The 4,561-nt window shown below is 42.3% G+C and overlaps 1 long non-coding RNA gene across 1 annotated transcript; it reads left to right on the top strand.

The window, feature by feature from the left end:
- The first annotated feature begins 3,506 nt into the window (after positions 1–3,506).
- LOC141160850 (uncharacterized) lies at positions 3,507–3,913 on the top strand. The gene is made up of 2 exons (XR_012250545.1): positions 3,507–3,572; positions 3,659–3,913. It is a non-coding gene; the product is annotated as an uncharacterized lncRNA (long non-coding RNA).
- Positions 3,914–4,561: the final 648 nt, after the last annotated feature.

Here is a 4,561-nt window from a genome sequence, read left to right on the forward strand (position 1 = left end):
CAGGTGCTAAAGGATTCTCTCATCATTGTCCCCTGCTGGCGCTGATCGCAGCGCCAGCAGGGGACAATGTTGAGAGTAGTATCCTGATTCCGATGTCTCCTAAAGCTGTAAAAATAAGAATAAAATAAAAAAATCATTATACTCACCTGGCTTGAGGCGAGCGCACACATTGAGGAGCAGAGGAGAATGACTCACTGCAGCGAGCGGGCCCCTGACCTGTGCTAAGTTCAGGGAGTGACAGCACACCGCTCACTGAGCACAGCCCAGGTCGGGGGCTCACTCACTGGAGCGAGTCATTGTGACCTGCTTGTCAGCATGTGCAGTTGCCTGTTTGTCTGATGGATTACAGCGTGAGACACTGGATTTTTTCAACTCCGGACAAGTGAGTATAAGGATTGTTTTATTTTATTCTTATTTATACACTTTCTGGACACAGCGGGAGCAGAATACAACTGTTGACATTGTCCCCTACTGGTGCTGATCGCAGGGCAAGCATCGGACAATGATGAAAGATTCCTTCAGCACCAGAAACTTGGGAACAGCGCTAACTGTACCCCTGATTCCCAGGCGCCGGTAGGTGTCACACTGATGACACGCGGATGTCATCAGTGTGGGACATTTTGCTGCCCGTGCAGATTGTAAAAAATGGACATGTTAGTGTTTTTTTCCATGGGCACACGGCCCGTGGAAACACACTGACATGTGCGCGGACTCATTCATTGAACGGGTCTACGTGTGTCAGTGTATCCAGTACGTGTGGAAACGGTCACCACACATACTGGAAACACTGATGTGTGAAAAAGCCCTTAGAGGGAGCTGGTTGACTTGTAAATGCTTTGCAATCTAGAGAAAGCAAGGCAGATAACAGAAGTAGCTGAACAGATTGCTATATAGCTTTGTTGGAAAAATTTGGGATTCGTTTTTATTTATCTATGTCCATTTTGTGCTTAGCAGTCAAGGGGAAGTCCTGATTAATGATTGACAGATTTACAGCTGATTTACTGTGTAGGACCACTGCCTTGAGTGCTATCACTGGGCTTGTGTATCACTGTACAGGTAAAGGAACTCATGGCAGAATCTGCTCGGGTGAGGTATCCCACATCAGCATCATCATCAATGTTTGTCAGCATAAGGGTCAAGAGATCCAACATGGGCTGTGGAAGGAGAAAGCAGTACAGGGATGAATAAGTGCTTGTGTAGTGAGCACTAGTGAAGACAACAGTGGTGTTCAGGGCGCTCCAGTCGGTAGCATTCCTGGAACCACAAGGCATGTGTTGAAGAACCTTGTGATGTCACTACTGCAGGCTACGGAGTCCCAAGGCAGCCAAAATCTACCAACGCATTTCGAAGGAACTCAACTCAGTCCTTACAATTTGGGAGGAAGGTTGAACTTGATTGACCTAGGTCTTTATTCAACTCACTTTACTATGTTACTATGTTAGGGTGTGGCCAGTACATGAATCGTAACCATATGTAGCTTTAAAAAAATCTGCCCCCAACAGGAATCGGTGCATAAAAGGAAAGGAAGAAAAGGGAAAAGGGGGGGAGGGGAGAAAGAAGTGGGAGGGGGGCAACTCTGGATAGCTGGTGTATAACACTTCATTATGGCTGTTAAAATCTGTTTTATTAATTCCTATCAAAAGAACGTCATGAAATAAAAAAATGATGACAAAGGGTGGACAAATGCAAAAGCTGCATGTAAAAAATGTATAAATATGTAAAATATATATATACACATATATATATATATACACAGTATGTATATATATATATATATATATATATATATATATTTATACACTGCTCAAAAAAATAAAGGGAACACTTAAACAACAGAATATAACTCCAAGTAAATCAAACTTCTGTGAAATCAAACTGTCCACTTAGGAAACAACACTGATTGACAATCAATTTCACATGCTGCTGTGCAAATGGAATAGACAATAGATGGAAATTATTGGCAATTATCAAGACACCCTCAATAAAGGAGTGGTTCTGCAGGTGGGGACCACAGACCACATCTCGGTACTAATGCTTTCTGGCTGATGTTTTGGTCACTTTTGAATGTTGGTTGTGCTTTCACACTCGTGGTAGCATGAGACGGACTCTACAACCCACAGAAGTTGCTCAGGTAGTGCAGCTCATCCAGAATGGCACATTAATGCGAGCTATGGCAAGAAGGTTTGCTGTGTCTGTCAGCGTAGTGTCCAGAGGCTGGAGGCGCTACCAGGAGACAGGCCAGTACACCAGGAGACGTGGAGGGGGCCGTAGGAGAGCAACAACTCAGCAGCAGGACCGCTACCTCTGCCTTTGTGCAAGGAGGAACAGGAGGAGCACTGCCAGAGCCCTGGAAAATGACCTCCAGCAGGCCACAAATGTTTGGCATTTGCCACAGATCACCAGGATTGGCAAAGTTGCCACTGGTGCCCTGTGCTCTTCACAGATGAAAGCAGGTTCACACTGAGCACATGTGACAGACGTGACAGAGTCTGGAGACGCCGTGGAGAGCGATCTGCTGCCTGCAACATCTTTCAGCATGATCGGTTTGGCAGTGGGTCAGAAATGGTGTGGGGTGGCATTTCTTTGGAGGGCCGCACAGCCCTCCATGTGCTCGCCAGAGGTAGCCTGACTGCCATTAGGTATCGAGACGAGATCCTCGGACCCCTTGTGAGACCATATGCTGGTTCGGTTGGCTCTGGGTTCCTCCTAATGCAGGACAATGCCAGACCTCATGTGGCTGGGGTGTGTCAGCAGTTCCTGCAGGATGAAGGCATTGAAGCTATGGACTGGCCCGCCGTTCACCAGACCTGAATCAGATTGAGCACATCTGGGACATCATGTCTCGCTCCATCCACCAACGTCACGTTGCACCACAGACTGTCCAGGAGTTGGCGGATGCTTTAGTCCAGGTCTGGGAGGAGATCCCACAGGAGACCATCCGCAACCTCATCAGGAGCATGCCCAGGCGTTGTAGGGAGGTCATACAGGCACGTGGAGGCCACACACAATACTGACACTCATTTTGACTTGTTTTAAGGACATTAAAGCAAAGTCTGTAGTGTGCTTTTCCACTTTAATTTTGTGGGTGACTCCAAATCCAGGCCTCCATTGGTTAATAAATTTGATTTCCATTGATGATTTTTGTGTGATTTTGTTGTCAGCACATTCAACTTTGTACAGAACAAAGTATTCAATGAGAATATTTCATTCATTCATTCAGATCTAGGATGTGTTATTTGAGTGTTCCCTTTATTTTTTTTGAGCAGTGTATATATATATATATATATATATATATATATAGGGATGTTAAATTAAAAGAAATAAATTAAATAAATAAAATAGATACAAATTTGGATTCTGTATATGCATTTGTTATCTGGCTTAACCTACACTATAAACCTTTTCATGATTTATTTATGAAGCATTCCCTTACATGCCTTTAGCATTTCCATATTCAGGGGCAGTGCATTCAGCAGCGCGGTAATGGGTTTAGCATTTTAGTATTCATTTGTGTGACAGACCAGCACACAGAGCCTGCCGTTCTTCCAGCAGCAGCCTTTCCTATGAGCGCGGTCAGTATGGCATCTGAATACAAAAAGTTTGAAATATCTATTAGATTTGAATATTAAGAAATGTACTTTTCTTTGACACGTTTTAGGTGGTTCTTCACCCTTGTAAAACTCAGCCGTGAACTATTTTCAAGAACCCTTACCAAGGACAAGAAAATAGGACAACAACATGCTTTGCATATAAATCTGCTCTTTTGTAGAATATGAAAGGAGAAGACTGCATTTTTGTGGCTTTGCATAAGTCAAGCATTTCCTTCAAATGTCTATTACTTACTTATTCAATTCACCATAGTTTGTCAGTTCTTAAAACTATGTTTTTTTGTTAAATAAAACAGCCTGCTGTAGATGTTGACATGACAGTCAAACAACATAAACAGAGCACAAGTATTAAAAGCCGGCGTCATAACACTGAGAAGATAAGTAAAAGTCTGCAAACAAATCAGATCTTGAAAACAGCGTCCTTTAAAATGTTGGCTTCTACGTATTGTAATCTGTATCTGCACAAACTTTAAGGTCAAGTTCCCATGATGATTTTTTGGTGCGTTTTTGATGCTGCGTATTTTTTCTGCAAAAATATGCAGCATCTTACCATTCCAGCAAAGTGGATGAGATTGATAGTAATCTCATGCTTACTGTTTTTTTTATGTGTTATTAGTATGTTTTCACTGCAGGAAAAAGCATTAAACACTCATATAATCCATACAGGATGTTTTGTTAAAGCCAGGAAGTATCCAAAACAAAACAGCTTTATTTAAAACATGACATACCAAAAAGGATCAAAAACTAGATAAAAAAAAAAAAAAAAAAAAAAAAAAACTAGATAAAACTGCAAGTAGCCTAATTTACTTAAGTCTCAGTTCCCATGATGAGCTTTTAGGCTATGTTCACACATTGCGTTTTTTCATGCGTTTTTTGATGCAAATTTTCTGCTGCATTTTACAGTACCAGCAAATTCTATGAGATTCCAGAAATCTCATGCACACACCTTGGTT

Source organism: Phyllobates terribilis, unplaced genomic scaffold, assembly GCF_046119375.1.
Source record: "Phyllobates terribilis strain yellow unplaced genomic scaffold, ASM4611937v1 Scaffold_9__5_contigs__length_417890890, whole genome shotgun sequence".
In the NCBI taxonomy this organism is placed as follows: Eukaryota; Metazoa; Chordata; class Amphibia; order Anura; family Dendrobatidae; genus Phyllobates; species Phyllobates terribilis.